Source organism: Globicephala melas, chromosome 8 (assembly GCF_963455315.2).
Source record: "Globicephala melas chromosome 8, mGloMel1.2, whole genome shotgun sequence".
Classification (NCBI taxonomy): Eukaryota; Metazoa; Chordata; class Mammalia; order Artiodactyla; family Delphinidae; genus Globicephala; species Globicephala melas.
In genome coordinates this window covers 52,551,761-52,569,784 of record NC_083321.1, presented here as the reverse complement: position 1 = coordinate 52,569,784, position 18,024 = coordinate 52,551,761, and the positions used below count along the sequence as shown (strand labels likewise).

Below are 18,024 nucleotides of genomic sequence, written 5' to 3'. Positions count from 1 at the left end.
GCGGCATGTAGGATCTTAGTTCCCCGACCAGGGGTAGAATCTGCACCCCCTGCAGTGGAAGCACGGAGTCTTTTTAAATTAATTAATTATTTTGTTTTTGGCTGTGTTGTGTCTTCGTTGCTGCGTGCGGGCTTTCTCTAGTTGCGGGGAGCGGGGGCTACTCCTCGTTGCGGTGTGCTGGTTTCTCATGGCGGTGGCTTCTCTTGTTGTGGAGCACGGGCTCTAGGTGCATGGGCTTCAGTAGTTGTGGCACACGGGCTCAGTAGTTGTGGCTCACGGGCTCTAGAGTGCAGGCTCAGTTGTGGCGCACGGGCCTAGTTGCTCTGTGGCATGTGAGGCCTTCCCGGCTAGGGCTCGAACCTGTGTCCCCTGCATTGGCAGGCAGATTCTTAACCACGGCGCCACCAGGGAAGCCCCTGGAAGCATGGAGTCTTAAACATTGGACTGCCAGGGAAGTCCCCTGACCTATAGATAGTGATAGTGATGAGTAGACGGCATTCTCTGCCAGCTATATGGTCTTGGGAACATCATTTGGCCTCTCTCTGCTTTGGTGGCCTCATCAGTGAAATGGAGTACCTACTGCATAAGGTTGGTGGTGAGGCTTACAGATAACCTGTCCTCTGCGGCCTCCATTCTTTCGCTCCCCAGACCAATTAGTGGCTTTCACTTGGCCCCTGCAGGACATTCAACACTCATTCATTCATACATTAAAACCCTCCAAGACCAGCTCTGTGCCCCGCCCTGTGCTAGGTGCTTGGGACTCAGAGATAAATCAGACACAGCTCCAGCCCCAAGGCTGGCGGGGGGGCGAGGGACAGAAGTTCGGGGCAGAACTCAGTACTCTTGAGGGTGTGTGTGTGTGTGTGTGTGTGTCGTCCTCACACATCTCTGCTCTTAACTTATTTTTTAAAACTGACAACGACGCACCTCCCAGCGGATGGGCGCTGGAAAAGGCGAAATGTTGAAGGAAGATCCGCTCTTTATCTTCAGAAACTTGGTTTTCACTGCTTCCTGAAACCTGAATATTTCACTGCATCCAAGCTCGCCTCCTCGCGCTGAGCCCTATTAGCTGGGAAGGAGAAGGGTACTGTGAGGGTGTGTCCTACCAGTCCCGAGGGCTCCACTATCCCTGGGGACTCCACTACCCCGGATAACTCACCTAGCCTACATCCTAATTCTTTTCCCACTCCGACCCCTGTTCCTACCCCATGACTCCCCCACCCCTGGTCCCAGACAAACCAGCCCTCCCCAGCTCTCCCTCCATCCGGGTCCCCAGGTTACCCTCTCCTCTCGCTCATTTCTTTAAACCATCCTCCCCCTCCATTGTCCTCTCTCGGGCGGCACCTCTCCACTTCTGCCCCGCCCTCTCCGAGGTAGAGCCCACGTTCCGCAGACCTCCGCTCTTTTCCCACTCTCCGATTGGCTCCCGCTGCCCGACGGCGCGGGACCGCGGGGAGGGGATCTGGAGCTCGCCCCGCCCCTTGCCGGTGGCCGGGGTGGGGCGGGGCCTCAGGATGACCCCGCCCCCACTCGGGCGGGGCCGCGCTGGCAGGCGCTCCGGCGCTGAGCGGCGGTACCTAGGCTCTGCTCGGCTCCGGCTCGACTGCAGCTCCTGTGGGGGTGGGCGGCGGGGATGACAGCGGCGGGGGTGGCAGCGGCTGCGGCGCGGGACTGAGCGAGCGGCTAGCGAGCCGGGGAAAGAGGAGGAAGTATAGCCGCGGCCCGGAGCTCTGGAGTCAGCTGCCGCGCCGAGGACCGCCCCATTTTGCAGAGCGAGCCGAATCCGAACCTAAGAAGACTTCCCCGCCGGGCTCCGCGCCTCCTCGCCGGCGCCCTGCCCTGCCCCGCCTGTCCCAGACCCGGGTTCCGCCGGGACGCTCCCTGCCCTGCGGTCCGGGGCGTGTGGCCGGGGCGCCCCGAGCCCCAGACCCTGATCCAGTGCACCGGCGAGGGACGCTCCTGGCCCACCATACGGCTCTAGGGTTAAGGGCTCGTTCCCAGCCTTTCTATAGTGTGTGTTGGAGCCCCCAGCCCTCCGACCGCGGTTAAGGCGGGGTGCCCCCAGCCCCGTGACTGAGTGCAAAGCAGCCCGGACGCCTCCAGACTCTGGTTGCCCTAAACCCGAACCTTCAGCTGCCTCCAATCCGGTGCTTCGGACCTGGGACCGTGCGAACATCCAGGAAACCCCGGCCCGGGTTCAGCGCCCCGTGAGGGGTCCAAGGCGGGCTGGATAGTCGGACTGAACCAGACTGGGCTGGTGCTTCGAGTCGAAGCTGCCACCTTCCTGCCGCCCCAGGCGAGGAGCTGAGCGCTTGCCCCCAAGAGAGCACAAGAGAGAGCCGAGAAGTGCAGGTGAGAGAGCCCCGGATGCCAGGCGGCCTCCGACCCCATCCCGGCAGCGCTGGGGCCACCTGCGGGTGTGCACTGGGTACTAGCTGCGGCTGGAACTGGCTAGGAGGGGGCGCGGGAAAGGGAGGAGGAAAAGGGAGAAAACGGGCACTTATTGAGCGCCCATTGTGTGCCGTTCCGCGCCCCACCCTTGCGCAAATGGCTCACTACTCCGTGTGATAGAAGGTGTTGTGTGCTGTTAAGAGCGCTTACAGATGGGGAAACTGAGGTTCAACGGGGTTGATTGACCCTGCTCTTTTTACTCTGGTGCTGAGACTGGGGAGGAGTGTTATGCTGGAGAGGGAAAGGAGCAGAGAATGGAGAGAAAAAGAAAGGAAGTGCAGAGCCGCATGGTAGGAGGTGGGGTGGGGGTGGGGGTCGAGGTGGGGGCCACTGGGGCATCGGAGAGCTGATCCTGAGGCTGGGACGTGGCTTCTCCTGGCCTCTTTCCCTCCCACTCCATTGTCATGTCACCTCCCAGGAAAGGTGACCCAGAGTTGAGGGCAGAAGTGGGAAGCTTCCCAGTTCCACAGCTTCCCTCTCTGACAGAGCAGCTGCCCCTGTACCCTGTGTGCCAGACTCCAGTGTCTCTAAGACGCTCCGGAGGTCCTGACACGCTGCTTATCTGATGGGAGAACACACTGTAGAGGTCCCTAAGTCACAGCCCATCAGAACTGCAGGAGATACGGCCCCTCAGCACTCACCCAGCTCACATCCTTCACATTAGTAAGGGGGACACTGAGGCCTGAGGACAGGGGGTGCCAATTGCTGAGGTCCTAAAGCAAGTGAGTAGTTGAGCCAGAAGTACACTTGAGAAAACCTTCCCAAACATCCTTCAAGGTGTCCCCTCCCCCTCCCAAGTTAGCATCTTCTGGGTGGCTGGCTGGGGTTTTCCCACCCCTGATGTGAGGTCTGGGTGACCCTGTATCAGGCTGTTGTGAGAATCTGTGTGCAGGGTGCTGGGGCCTGAGACAGACCAGCAGCCCCATAGCCTTTGGCCCCAACCTCAGGTCTGACCTCAGCCTCTCCTGGACAAGGGAACCTGCAAGACACCTCTGGTCCAGGCGGGGAGCGGGTTGCACAGGGTCTCAGAGCTGGGGCTGCTAGGGCTGGGGGCACAGTCTGAGGGTCTGGATTCCCAGGCAGGGGCTTCTTCTGCTGCCCCCCTGGGGCTGTGCGGGGAGAGGCACGTCGTGAAAGAGTGCTTGGTATGGACCCTGTGGGCTCTTGTTCTGGGTGGGGAGGGGGAGGGGATGTGGCCTAGGTAGGAACCCCGGTGGCCTTGGCCGTGACTGGTTAACCCCTGCTGTGCCCAGCTTCCTGGAGTCAGGGGGAATCCACCTTGGAAAGCCCCTGGGAGGTGGGGGAGGGTGGAGAGATCTGCTGGAGGCTGGAAGCTCGGTCCCTGGGGGTGGAGTGTTTGGGGGAACTGGAAGGGAAAGTGACTGAGGGGCTTGGGATTCTCCAGCCTCACCCCCACCATCCGTGGGGATTCAGATTCTCATAATAATCCCTGCATCTAAACAAAGCTGCTCTTTGATGAGATAATTTCACACCTGTGATCTCATTTCACGGTGGGGTGGAAAGGAGCTGGAACTTGGAGTGAGGCAGAACGGGGCTGGGGAGCCACCTGGGACCTTTTGCATGCATCCAGGGCTCCAAGCCTCACCTGTAAAATGGGGTCAAGGCAGGCTGTTTGTTACCTGCTCAGATAATGGAGCCATCACATCCGGCACACTGTCAATTGCTGAAGAATTTTTGCTGTTTGCCAAGACTGGGCTTGTTCCTAATGGCTGCCTTGTGCGGGAAGCTGGGGGGCAGAGAGGTGAGACCTCCTGCGCAGGGCCTTGGAGTTTGCTTCAGGAACTGAGTGCTGACTGCGTCCCAGGTGCCCTGGAAGCTACCCAGATGGAAAAGGCGTTGTGGTGACTAGCTCCCAACGGGGAGGGCTAAGCGGCACGGGCAGACGGCAGTGAGTCAGACAGACCAGGCGGCGTGAATCTGCTCTGATTCCTCCCACTGGCCATGTGGTGTTGGGCAAGTCACTTCACTCCTTTGAGCCCCAGCTGCTTCTCTGTAAATTAGAATTCCTCCTTTACAAGGTTGTTGTGAGCTTTAAATGAGATATAAATATACAGCACGTGGCCAGATAATTTATTTCCTTCCCTGTAAGAAAAGGAAGCTTGGATTTTGACCAGGAAATCCAGAGAAATTCTCAGACTTGCCTTGGATTGGAATGGAGGCTACTGTTGCAGATTCACAGACATGGGTTTGCTCAGCTGTATGGGTCAGGCTACCCTACGCTACCTCCCTGGGCCCACAGCCCTCAGAAATCTGCTTGGGGACCCTGGCAAGGGGCTCTAGGTTCCGATCCCTCATCCCAGGGCTGCTGGCTTTCTTTGGGATTGTGGGGAGCGGGTGTTCATTCCCTCTGGCCTCCCTAGGCACAAAGGTGCGGTGAATAATTTATGGCTCGCCTCGCTGCGAGGCGGGCTTAGGGAAATTGTTTGCTGTGTGCTCAGCTGAGCTTCTGAGCCCCACCAGAGGAGGCAGGTGGTTCCCGTCAGTGCTAGACAAAGTCTCAGATCCGGGGGAAAGGGGCGACAGGAAGAAAGTGACCTAATATCAACCCCAGCTCTCTTACTGGGGGGCAAGGTGGACCCGCAGGAAACAGTGGAAACCAAGCTATAGATGAACCAGGCTCAAGCTGTGGGCCTCCGATTCCAAATGGGTCAGGAGGGGTGGCCCGGAGAGGCTCTTGGGGACTGGAGTAACCCAGAAGGCTTTATCAAGGAGAAAGGGGTCTGGGCTAAGGCTAGAGGCAACTTGCCTTAGAGAGTAGGGGTCCCGACATCAGTTCAAGGTTGAATTCTGGCTGTGCCACTCACTCACTGTGAGACTGTGAGCAAGACACCTGACCCAGCCAGGCCTCTGCTCGCTCCTCTGTAAAATGAGGGTAGTTACGGGTGACTGTGAGGTCATATATGTAAAGCAGATGGCACGAAAGGTACTTAATGAAAGGGTGTTTCACTGTGAACGAGAACCGTGAGGTGGGCTAATGGTGGAGAAAGTGGGATGGTGTAATAAGCAGGGAGGTGGGGAGAACTCTGGGACGATGATGGTGGATCTGTGGGGTCAGAGAGGGGTGTGGAGAAGAGGGGTGGGTGAGTGACCAGACGGTGGAGGGCCTTGAATGCCAGACAGAATTCATATTGCAGAAAGCACCATGGGGCCCCCACTGAGAACCCTCTGTGACTCCTTCTTACCAGTAAGATGGAGACCAGGGCTCTTTGTTGTGCATTCAAGGCCTTGCCCACTGCAGCCACTGCGTGGACCCCTGGTCATTGCTCACCACTGTCTCCTAAACACATCATGTGTGGTCCCTTTGTTTATGGTGCTCCTCCGCTCTGCTCACTTCCACATCAGTCAGGGCCTAATTCAGGTCATAAATCCCCCCAGAAACATTCCTGGATTACCCAACCCTCTGGTCACACCCTCTCTGAACCTTTAACTTCACAGTACTAGTAATAAACAATACCTACCATTGCATCACATGTTACAGTTTGTAAAATACATCTACATACTCATTTAATAATATTGTGATGATGATATGAGCAATTGTTAATGCTCTTGAGAACTTATTCTGAGCCAGACACTGTGTTAAGTGTTTTACAGATCCTCTCATTCACAACTCTGGGTGGTAGCTACTGTTACACCCTGGAAGACAGGGCTCAGAAAGGTACATTGTCTTGCCCAAGGTCACACAGCTAGACAGTGGGGAGTGTCTAGAGCATACTACGCAGGTAAAAAGAGTGAACTACGCAGGTAAAAAGCCTGGAAATGAGCCTTCTTCTCAGGGCTAGGGAAAGACAGTGCTGGGTTGAGCAGAGGGCCTTGGGCTCTGCACTGGCTGACTGTGTGACTTGGGGTGAATCAGACCCATGCTGTGGTCCTGTTTCCCCGGGTCTGTGGTGAGGGGGATGGTGTCTGAGCTTCCAGAGCTCCAGCCTTCTGCAGTGTCCTTCGTGACCCTGGAAGGTAGGGGAGGAGACCACAGCCTCAGGGCCAGAGGATGTGGTGTGATGGGTGGCTGTGATTTTTGGCCCGGCCACTGTCTGGGCCAGCAGGCTCTGTAGTTAGCTGCTGCCTCCCCCGAAGGAGGGTGGCGGCCAGGGCTGCTGGCAACATGGTCATTAGCTGGGCAGAGAAGACCCTGTGATTGGGAGCCGCCTGGGCCAGGCCAGGTTGGCAGGGCTGGAGGCAGGCCGGCCCTGGCCACGGTGGGGTCATTGGCAGGGCAGCTGGCTGGACAGCTGCTCCTCCTCCCTTTGCAGCCTCCAGGGCAGTACCCGCGGGGCACCAGAGCTTTGTAGGCCAAGGCTTGCCCTTCTTCTTGTGGCGGTCATGGGAGTGCAGCAGTGAGGAATCTAGCCAGGCCTGAAGATGCCTCCTTCCAGAAGCTTCCAGGACTCCTCCGCTACAGATCCACAGCCGTCACTCGCCTACCGTGGTCTGTGGGTTGGACTTGTGTAGATCTGCTTCCTTTGCCAGCCAGTCGGAAATAGATTCTCTGCCACCCCAGTTCTCCCCTCTGCCCCCCAGAGTGCCTAGCAGGGTGCCTGGCGCAAAGTGGCTGCCCCCACCCCTACCCAGGAGAGGCAATGCGAGCTGCCCCTTGGGCAAGTCGCTCAACCTTTGTATCTCTGCCGTCTTCTCTGTAAAGTGGCACTGACAACCACAGTGTTGTGAGGGTTAAATGAGACAACGGGCGGCAGGTGCCAGGCCTGACACACAGGTGGGTACTCTGTCAGCGTGAGTCCCCTTGCCCATCCCTTCAGTAGCTTCGTGATCAAGTGACTCAGTAAGAAGCTGATGGAAGAGCCCATCCAGTGAGGCCGGGAGGGAGGATGTGCCAGGCAGCAAGGAGGGCTTCCCAGAGGAGGACACTTGGCCGCCTGGGGAGGACTCTGTCAGACGGGATTGGGAGAGCTGCCATTCCCACCGCCTTCCCAGTGAGCAGGCCCCAAGCTAAGTTCAAGGCAGGGAGCAGGACTGGGATGTCCAGGGACCTGGTTCTTCTCAGGCCTTAGCGGCAGGAATGACGCAGTTGGGAGGAGCCATCTGGGGTCCAGGTAGCAGATGCTGCGATGTGCTTGAAGATTCCTTCAAGGGAAGCAGTGTTCATTTGGTCTCCCTCTCCCGCTGCATACACACATGATTACGTATTACAAAACGTAACATGATGGGAGGTTTTGGTCTGTGGGGGAAATAGACATTCAACAAGTAAACACAGATACAAAACTTCCAAATTGTGAAGAGTGAGCTCCCAAGGCGGGGGCTGGTCCCATCGACATCTGTAGATGGTGGTAGAGGGCAATGCTCAGATCACAGCCCGAGTGCACACTTACTAGCCGTGTGACTTGGGCAAGTGATTTAACCTCTCTGGGCCTCAGTTTCCCCATCTGTAAAATGGGGACAGTTTTAGTTGTGGTGAGGATTAAATGCATTATACATGTAAAACACTCAGAAAAATACCCAGCGCATAATAAGCACTCAATGCATATTAGCTGTTGTTGCCTGTATCTCCTAGCAGAGTCTGAAAGAACAGGTGCTCAGGAAGTGCATATGGAATGAATCCCAGGCACAGGGCAGCTGCTCTGTGTAATGAATGAATGAACGACCTCATCAGGAGGGGAGAATGCAGAAGCAGTGACGACACTGAATGTGACAGAATGTGGCAGAGAAGGCCAGGGGCTGGGTTTGTCCAGTGCTGGGCGGGGAGGGAGTCAGGAAAGGCTTCCTGGAGGTGGTGCTCCTGGCGCTAAGTTGGAAAGTATCATTTAACATGCATGTGCGCGTGCGCACCCGGGCACCACTGTGAGGTCAGCACGAGGCATGAGGTCAGAGAGGAGTGGTTCCTGTCCAGGGTGGCTGGCTAGGAGGAGCGTCTGGGCAGACCCCACGTCTGCTGGACTCCACAGGCCTCCCTCTTCCCACCACCCCACGCTGTCTTGCCATCTGTGATATTCTGCTGGAGGGCACAAGGAAGGCAGGTGGGAGGAAGTGTGGGCCGAGGTCTGAGAGTCCCAGCTCTTCCCAGGCCTGGAACCAAATCTCCTACAGAAAAGAATAAACAGGCCTCACTCGGAGTTCTTTTATCTTCTTGCTCCCAAACACGCCCACCGGCGGAGGTGGTCTTCCAGCATTAATCCTACAGCTGTTTAGCTTTTGAATGAGTGAACTCTACTAAAGAGGGAAAAAAAGGCCATGAAGAATTCGCCTCACCCTCCCACCCAGGAGGCTCAAAGGGAAAGTTTTCTTCCACTGACAAGGGAGCCAGGACCCCCCAAGTATCTTAAAGGAGTTCACCTCTGAAGTCAGGGTCCCCTCATGTTGCCTACACTCGGTGGTTGGTGGTGGGGCCCCGAGGACACGACCTCGGCCCTTACGTTTTGCCTGTTTTTTGCCCCTCTCGTAAATGGGTCAGAGTAACAAAGCCCTTCTTTCCTTCAAGAGGTGTGGGGTGGGAGAGGTTGTAGTGGGCCTCTGGGCTCATGGCTCTCAAATTTGCTGCACACGTTAGAATCATCTAGGGAACTTTTAAAAATTCGGGCAAGCCCGCGTGCCCAGAGCCTGTGCTCCACAACAAGAGAAGCCACCACAATGAGAAACCCGCGTGCAGCAAGGAAGACCCAATGCAGCCAAAAGTAAATAAATAAATTTATTAAAAGAAAAAATTGGGGCAAGACCCAGGCATCAATAGTTTTTAAAGCTTTGCAGGTGATGTCAAAGCACAGCCAAGATTCAGAGCCACCTGGCCACCTCCTGCAGCATCCCCAGACTGTACTTGTACATCCCCAGGACAGGGAGCTCACTGCTTCCAGGCTGCTCCCTCCTCTGCGGTATTGCTCTCCCTGGAGAAACAGGGAAGTGGAAAGACTTTGCAATCTGATAAACCTGGGTTCCAACACCCCTCTGCTCCCTGCTTGGGTGTCTTCTCTGAGCCTCAGTGTCCTTGTCTGAAAACAGGAATAACCATAATCTCTCATAGAGACCAAATGAGGCCGTGCGCAGAAGGCACCGGTGTGCAGTACCGGACACATCGGCAGTGTGCAGTAGGAGGTCACAGAGAGTGGCAGAGTCTGCTGGACTCAGACCCTGGACCCCCCTGCAGTGCTCTCTCTAGTGCCCCAACCACCTGAGGCTGGCGGGGGAAGGATCAACACCCAGTCTTGGGGCCCTTCCCATCCCCCTTCTCTCTAAGAGATAAGGCAGTAAGCATTTTGTCTTGCTTGGTTTTGTTTAAATGGCCAAAGAGTCAGGCTCCCCTTAACAATGAAGCCTTGTCTGGATCTGCTTGTTTGTCCAACTCGGACACCCAATTGCGCCACCCACTTGGGGCCCCCGTCCCACCTGGGAGAACTGAAGAACGCCAGAGAGTTTGTTTCATCTCGAGGGAGGGTACTGGGGAGACACTGGAGGCCTCTGTGTGGCCCTCAGCAATAATTGACCCCATTTAAGTCAGCTGTCTCTGTTGAAAGCCAATCCAATAAAATTATTTCAAGGTTACTACCAGGATGGGTTTTGGAGGCAGAGAAAGTTGAATTTGAGTCCTGGCTTTGTCACTTGCTGGAAATATGACCCTGGGAGAGTCATTTCAGCTTTCTGAGCGCCCGTTTCCTCTTCTGTAAAATGCACAAATAGGGCATACCTCCTTGGCCTCCTTGGGGGGGTTTTAAGAAGAGAATGAAGTACTTGGTGTGTAGTGCACAGTGCCTACCGTACCGTGAGCGCTCACGCTGGCCGTGGCTGTCCTCACCGAACTCTGCCTCCTGCCCCTCCCTTCATGGCCTGCTGGGCCAGGCCGGGCTGAGACAGTGGAGGCCTGCAGGCTTAGTGTGGGGCACCCCTGCAAACCGCGATTGTGTAATCATTTGTTCCATGCACATTCAGAGGAGGCTCTGAGGGCGAGAAGAAGACTGCAGAAAGGGGCCACTGGCGATAGTACCTGGTCTCCTCTGCTCTGGCCCCGCCAGAGAGGGTATATCAGCCCCGGGTGAGCTGCTCCGACAGTGGGGTGGAGCAAACCAACAAAGGGAGTGCAGCACCTGGGGGCAGTTACCTCCCAGAGCTGCAGTTGCCCTGGAGGAAGGTGTCAGCTGTATGGACAGAGGCTGTGGCCAAGGGACCCTGTTAACCCAGGAGACCTGGCAGGGGAATAAAACCTCCACTCTCTTTCCTCCTTCCTGCAGTCTCCCACTGGGGCTTCCCTCTGGGTGAACCTTCTGGAAGCCAACGACACATTAACCCAAGGCAGTCCGTTGAGATCAGCCTCTGGGGCCCCACGTAGAGGGGACTGGGCCCAGAGAGGCAAACGGAAGGCATTCCTCACTCTGTCAGTCAAAAGCCATGAGGTCCACTGGACTCACCCTCCTTGGGATGCAGTTTAAAGCTCATCTGTTGGTACTTGAGCTTATCCCTTGCAAAGGGGGTCTCAGCCCCCACCCCAGAGATGAACCAAAGCATCCCAACTGTCACATCCTCTCGGGGAGAGGAGTTCTGGGGGCACCCATCTTTCCAGAGGTGCCTTAGCACCCCTTTGAGATTGGTGCCCTGGCCCCTGGCCACCACGCCCACCACTTGGCCCAGCTCTGCCGCCACTGGTCCTCAGAGGACCTGGCTGTGAGTTTTTTCCAGCCTGTGTCTCTGTCCCTCTTTGTCTGGAAGCATGGAGTAGCAGTTAGAACGCAGGCTCTGAAACCAGACCTTTTTCCTGAAATCCTGATTCTGCCGTAATATGGCTGGGGAACTCAACGATGTGGCCCTTAATCTCTCTGTGCCTGGGTTTCCTCATCTTTGGAATGGGAATAACAGAGAGTACCTCACAGGGTTGTTGTGAGGACTGATGAATGAATGAGCGGAAAGTGCTTAGGATGGTGCCTGGCGAGCAGGAAGTGCCTGGTAAATGACAGCTTTTACCATGATCACAAATCATACAGTGGGAGCCCAGAACCCACGGTGTGGCCAGACCTTTAATGCAAGGATGGGGACCGTCACCGCCTTCAGTCTAGACTCTGCCCCAGTGATGAGGCTGTGACAGTTCCCCACAGCCTGGCACCATTATGGACACTCACCTGTCAGCTATCCACCCCTCCCCCCAGTCCTCTCCCGCAAACCATGTCCTGTGAGAAGTGGCTTCTCATTCTGTCAAGCCTCAGTGTCCCCGTCTGTGAAAGAAAGCAGCTGGACAAGATGTCCCCAAGTTCTGCTGCCCAGTCTGTGCCGGGAGCTGGGAGGAAGAGGACACTGGTGTCGCTGCTCCGGAGGAGCCCTGAGGCCAGAGGGGCAGGGAGTGGTTGGGGCACAGGCCAGGTCTCTTCCTCACCGGGCAGGCCAGGCAGCTCCGAGCAGGAGACAAATGAAAAGAGAGGAGGTCAGATGAGAATGAGAGAAATCAGGGGGGGCTTCATGGAGAAGGGGGCATTTGAAATGAGTCTTGAAGGTAGGCTAGGAACTCTGCTGGCTCAGATTGGATGGGAAAGGCATCCTAGGATGGGGGAAGGGTGAGTATAAAGCATGGAGGTGTGGCCCTAGGGGCCGTGGCAAGCGAGCAGCAGCTGCACTCAAAGGCAGAGTGATGTGCTGGCGAAACACTTGGATTCTGGAATCAGGCAGTTGTGGGTTTGAATCATGGCTCGGTTTCTAATTGAATTATTTCTTATTCTTTGACTGTGGGCAAGTGGCTTGGCTGCTCTGACCCTCCGTTTCCCCAGCAGTAGAACAGGACCAAGCCCTCCAGGGCTGGGACAGTGACTCACAAAGTGCTGAGCGTGGCTGGAGGAGCCAGGCCTCCCCTCCACCCTGTTGCTGCAGAGCAGGCAGGGACCCCAGGGGCCCTCGTTGGCCCATGCCTCCTCCCCCAAATCAGGTGCAGGTAGCTTCCAGGGTGGCCTTGCTGGAGACAGCCTTACCTCCGGAGTGGGGCAAAGGCTATGTACGAGGAGGTTGGTGTCAGGTGAGCTCAGGTGCACAATCAGACAGAAGATGTCAGGCCACATCGCATGGAAAGCATCGGCGAGGCCCCTGGGGCGTGGCGTCTTGGGGGCAGCAGGGCAGGCCTGGGACGCAGAGCCCTTTCCTTATAGCTGGCCACCACTGAGCACTCCCTCTTCTCCCTGGCGGGAATGCTCGTGGCATCTCTGACAGCTCAGCCCTGGGTGTCTGAGGAGGAGCGCTGAGATGCCCGTGGTGGGTGTGGTAGTGCCTTGATCTCAGAGGCCTTCCTGAGAAGGGAGGAGTGTGGGCTTCTGAGTCAGTCCTGGCTTTAAAGCCCAGCTCTACCTCTTTAGAGCAGAGCTTTGAAGACACTGCACGAGTCACTTAAACTTTCTGAGCCTCAGTTGCCCACCTAGAAAATAAGGACAGCCACATTTACCTTCCAGGTCTGTTTTGAAGCTAAAAGGACATAATGGATGAGATAGCATCTTGTATTCTACAAGCGACTCCATAACCACCTTCATCCTGCTCCCTTTCTCTGTGCACCGTTCATTTCTAATGCTGCCTAAGGAAGTTCTTTCTTGTGTCTAATTTAAATCCACTATGCTGCAATTGGAACCTCCTTCCTCTTGCTGAGGACTCTGCAGAAGCAGACTGAGCCCTTTCTCTATACAAATGTGCCCCATTAGTACCTGCAGTGAGCGAGGCAGGCAACAACAGAGCAACTGGGTGTTGGTTTTCACCTTGTGTCTTGGGGGCCCCCGCTGTCAATGGCCAAGGCCTCCTGACCAGCATGCCTTGGGGGTGGGTGCCTCATCTTGACTGTTTTCACTGTTCTTCCCCTCTGAGTCTTACCCATGCTCCAAAACTGGGACCCTGGGGCAGTGGAGAGAGCCCTGGGCTAGGCCTAGAAGGCCTGGGTCCCAGCACCCACTTGACTCCTGACTTGCTGTGTGGCCTGAAGCCAGTTAGCAACCTCTCTGGGCCACAGTAGGCCTGTGAGGATGTCTGTCCCCTGGGGCCCAGGTGTCTCCAGTAAAGATGAGTGCAGTTCATCTGAAGCCCCTTTTCCTCCCTCTCACGTACCTGGGCCCCAGCCACCCTGGGAAGCCAGCAGATTAGGGTCCTGCTGGTGCCGGAGGTGGTAGGAGCTGAGTCCACCCCTCGGGCCAGGGCTCCCAAGGGCAGGTGGCGAGTTTAACGTTAGATAGATGGGGGATTCCTGGTGGGTGAGGTAGCGCCTGCCGCCTCAGCCAGGGATTTTGAGAGCCTGGATTTCCTGCGGCTCACCCAGTTAAACTCATCCAACCAAAGGTCAGTGATGTTTGTTGAGTCCCTCCTTGGAGTAGTCTTTCCCAGGTGAAGTCTCCTTTAATCCCCCACTCTGTGGGTGGGAAACCCAAGGCTCGGAGAGATTAGGCGACCAGCATGTCAGTAGGGCGAAGGAGCCTGGGGCTCTTGATTCTGCACAGCCCCCAGTGCCCCCGGGCCCAGCCATGCCCTCCGGGTCCTCAGCAGGGTGGAACACAAGGTGGTCAGGAGTGAGGCCCCATGGGCTGTGGGGGGTTAGCTGGGGCTCCTGGGACTGCCCTTTCCCTGGGAAGAAGTTGGCCAAGGAGGTGCAGGGCTCAGGAGCCCAGGCGTTCTGGGCTGTGGCCAGTTCTGAATGCCCCTGTGAACTTTAGTGTTTGCTTTTGTGGAGGATCAAGACTGATTTCTTGTTGGCTCTGGACCCATGATAGTTTACCTTTTATAAAGCTCTTTGATATTCATGATGTCACCGAATCCTCCCGGCAATCTGTGAGAGGCGGTGTGGGACTTGTTTGGGAGGGCCGGAGAGGGTGAGCTTTGGAGTCAGACCAACCTGGGTTTAAATTCCAGCTCCCACTGCCTCTCTGCCTTCAGGCAGGTGAGTACCCAGCCGAGCCTCAGTGTGTTTATCTGTGATAGCGACAGCTGTCTCGCTGGTTGTGCACATTAGATAAGGTCTGTAAGCACTGGTCCAGTGCCTGGTGCAATGTAGTTTTTGTGATTTTTTTATCATCCACCCCACTTTCTGGATGGGAAGGTAGAAGCTCAGAGGAGGAAGGTGACTTGCCTGAGGTCACGTGGTGATTTAGCTTCATCCTCCAGACTTCCTGCCTGTGGCCTTTTTTCTCCAACACCTCCTTCTCTGTCCTCAAGTGACCCAACACCTCATGGATCTATCCAGGTCTTTAATGTGTGACACTGAAGAGGCCTTGTGTCCCCTCCGCCCAGTGCCTAACAGCACTTGCCTGGCACACAGTAGGCACTTTAAAAATGTTTATCCTGTGCCTGAATATGTTGATGAGATGGTATAAAAATGTAAGAAGTATTTTTTCAGGCAGCTACGGCTTGTGTCCCTGAGGCTTCCTCTTGCTCCCTGTTCCCTTTAAAAACAACCCTTTAATAGTTTGGGTTGGAAACCTTTGTGAAAAGGAGTGATTGCTTCCTTTCCCTGCACGAGGCCCACGTGGTTAAAGTCCCGGGATGGGCCCTGTGAACACTGACTGAGCTGCTGGGAGAGCCGAGACCAGCTGGTCCCTGCACCCCGTGGCCCTGGGCTGCTCGCCTGTTCAGCAGCAGCTTCTGCCTTTGTAGGTTCCTGACTCTTCTCCCCCTGCACCTTCATTCTGCTGCCCACAGACCTGCCTCCAGCAGCCCGGCATCTCTTTTTCCTCCCCTCTTGCTCTTGTGTGTGTTTCCTAATTTGCTGCTTCTACCAGCTGGGGACTGAGAAATGGGACAATTGAGCTTATTAGAATTGGTTCATTGATTCATTCATTCATAACTATTCATCCAGCCATTGTTGACCCTGGGTCTTGCTAGGGATTCCATCCATCCATCCATCCATCCATCCATCCATCCATCCTGATTGAGGACCTCTGCAGTGGCTTGTGATCAATCAAGATATGACCACACCCTCCTGGCAGCACATGCAGGGAAATCATGATGTACATAGCAAATGCCAGTACAGGACTTCACAGTTTATAATCTGCCTCTGCCTGCAGTACCACACTGCATTTTCACAACAGCCCTGAGAACGGCATTATCCCTGTTTTGCAGACAATGAAAGCAGAGCTCAGCAGGAGAAGGTCCCTTGCCTAGTGGCCAGCAGTGAACACAGAATTGCAATGGGAACTCAGGTCTCCAGGCTGGCCTGTTACCTCTTCCCTCCTCTGGGCTCCGTTTGCAAGCCACGTGATGTCCCGTTCATTTACTGCTTCTGTCACAAAGGAGTGTTGTTAGTGGCTTGGGTGGGATCTTCTGCCTCTGGAATGGTCATCGCGGGGGAATATGGGCTTGCCTCAAACACCCTTTAGTGCACATACTTGTCCTGCAGTGGTCGTGGGCACACCATCTAGTCCACACTGCCCGGACTAGGGCTCTGGGGAGCCCTAGTTCCCTGGGATGGTTAGGGGTCCCAGGACGCATACAGATTTGGGAAATGCGAGGTCACATAAGTCAGAATGGGACTTCTCCCTTTAATGTGTTGATGTGAATGAGGGATCCCCGGCAGGTGGCACGGGTGCCACCAGCCTTTCCCAAGCTTGTCTGAACATGCAGCTCCTTTGTCACAGAGCAGGGTCTAGGGCAGGTAGCCTAGAGAAGACGCTGGGCAGAGCTGATCAGCGAACGCTCACTTTCCCATTTTGCACAGAAGCCTCCAGCTAGAGCTTGTTTCTTGCCCAGGGCAGCTCGCCTTTTGAGAGAGGATCCCAGGGAGCACCATTCTGCCCCAGGAAAGAATTGGTAATAATGGTGGAGTTTCAGGCAGCAAGGGGAAGTGGAAAGCGGAGATATTTTGATTCTTTCAGCCACCAAACGCGCATATCTCAGACATCTACTGTGTGCCAGGCACAGAGCCAGCGTTTGGAAATGCCAAGACGCGTCTGACTAAGAACCTTCCATTTCATTTCCCCGGGCACACTAAGGGTTTTTAAAGAAAGACAAATACTAGTCTTAAAAGGAAGAAGTGATTTTTTTTCATTGTTCTGGGTCTTCGTGGCAGGTGAGTGGGTGACGCAGTTACTTGCTTCAGTGGCTCTTTAGTCCCGGGTCCTGAGGGGTGTAAGGGAGATCGTACCAGGAGCAGTTACCCCGGGCAGGGAGTGCAGCTATTGTCAGGAGTGTGGGGAAGCTCAGAAGAGGGAGGGAGGGAAGTGGGGGGACGGAGCACTTGCGGCTCCATCAGCCTGAGCTGGGGGGTGAGGGAGCTGGGGTGAGGCTCTACACAGAAGAACAGAGGTTTACCTGGGGGTTGGAGGGGGTGGGCAGGCTCTGGCCAGCTGGGGAGGACACTCTTGGAAAAGGTACAAAGGTACAAAGGTGTCAACAGGTGGGTTACACCTTCAGGGCACTGTGAGGAATCCGGGGTGATGGGGGCAAGAGGGAGGAAAGGGGGGACATTGGAGATGGGGCTGGAGAAGCTGGCTGGGGCAGCTCACGAGGGTCCGAACACCAGCTGAGTGGGTGCCTGCGTGACTGGGAGCACCTTGAGGGCCAGGCCATTCATCCCAGTGTCCCCAGCACCTGGCTGCTGCCTGGTAGGTTTATGGACTGACTGGACTCTTCCGCTCTGGGACCTTGGACAAGTCCTTCGCTGCTCTGGACCTTGAGTTCCTCATGCTCATAGTCAGGCAAGGTCACCTAGCGTGTCCCCTCCAGCTCTGAAGGGCTCTCAGGAATTCTTGGCATGTACGCATGGGAGGACCAGACTGTTTCTTCCCCAGCCTCGAGGTCTCCTGGGCTGCCCTAGCTGGGCAGGGCCAGAGGCTCCCTGGTTGGGGGGTCAGACGTTTGCTGGGGCGGAGGTCAGGCTAGCTCTGCTGGAGGAATCTGCTCCTCATTCTCTCTTTCTTTCAGCAGTTAGCCTGCTGAGCTCAGGATGTCCTCACTGATGGCTCTTCGAAGGCCCCAGACTGGGTAGGGGAGGGGCGTTGAGCCAGGCTGGGGTTGAGTGTTGTGTGCATGAAGCAGCTTGCTGTAGGGCAGGAAGTTCTGCCGCTTCCTTCTGTGTGAAAATGGGTAAGTTACTTGAACTCTGAGCCTCAGTTTCCTCATCTGTAAAATGGGAACAATATTAACTCCCACACTGGGCTTTTGTGCCAATTCAATGAGATAAAATTTGTGAAGGCATATAGTAAACCAACCCCCCCCCCCACAATCCTCTAGCCCTCTGGCCCACTCACTCCTTTCCCGGAAGTGCTCCCGGGTGGCCACTCACTCATCTCCACGCGGGCTTCTGTTGGGTGCACTTTATCCAGGCCAAAGCGATAGGAGCCCATGAATTATGTACATGTTGCACATTGCAGGCCATGTGCGTGTTTGCACTCCTGTGTCTGTGTGCCTTCCAACTGGAGGAGAAATGGCGCTGCCCCTCCGGTCTCCTGAGCCCTGGGACCAGACACCACCCCTCCCCAGCTGTACCCCGGAGGCCTGCAGAGTGTTGGGTCTGGCTTCTGGGGGAGGGTGAGGGGCATATGTCAGGAACTCTCCCTCCCCAACTTGTCTGTTCTGCTCACAGGCTGGGTCCAACAGGGCTTGTCTTATACAGGGGACTCTGACCTATGTCCCTGGGGGCAGAACAAGACTGTCACCCTCCGTCCCTCCACTTCC

The 18,024-nt window shown here is 55.8% G+C and overlaps 1 protein-coding gene across 4 annotated transcripts in view; it reads left to right on the top strand.

The window, feature by feature from the left end:
* Window positions 1–1,539: 1,539 nt before the first annotated feature.
* The window catches only part of GDPD5 (glycerophosphodiester phosphodiesterase domain containing 5), a 90,057-nt gene continuing 73,572 nt past the window's right edge, over window positions 1,540–18,024 (top strand). For 2 of the 4 annotated variants that reach the window (XM_060303722.1, XM_060303720.1), the window contains exon 1: window positions 1,541–2,352. The gene's annotated coding sequence lies outside the window, so the exon portion shown is untranslated. Of the gene's footprint in view, window positions 2,353–18,024 lie in introns of all 4 variants that reach the window. The other 2 variants (XM_060303723.1, XM_030836053.2) reach the window with 2 other exon arrangements.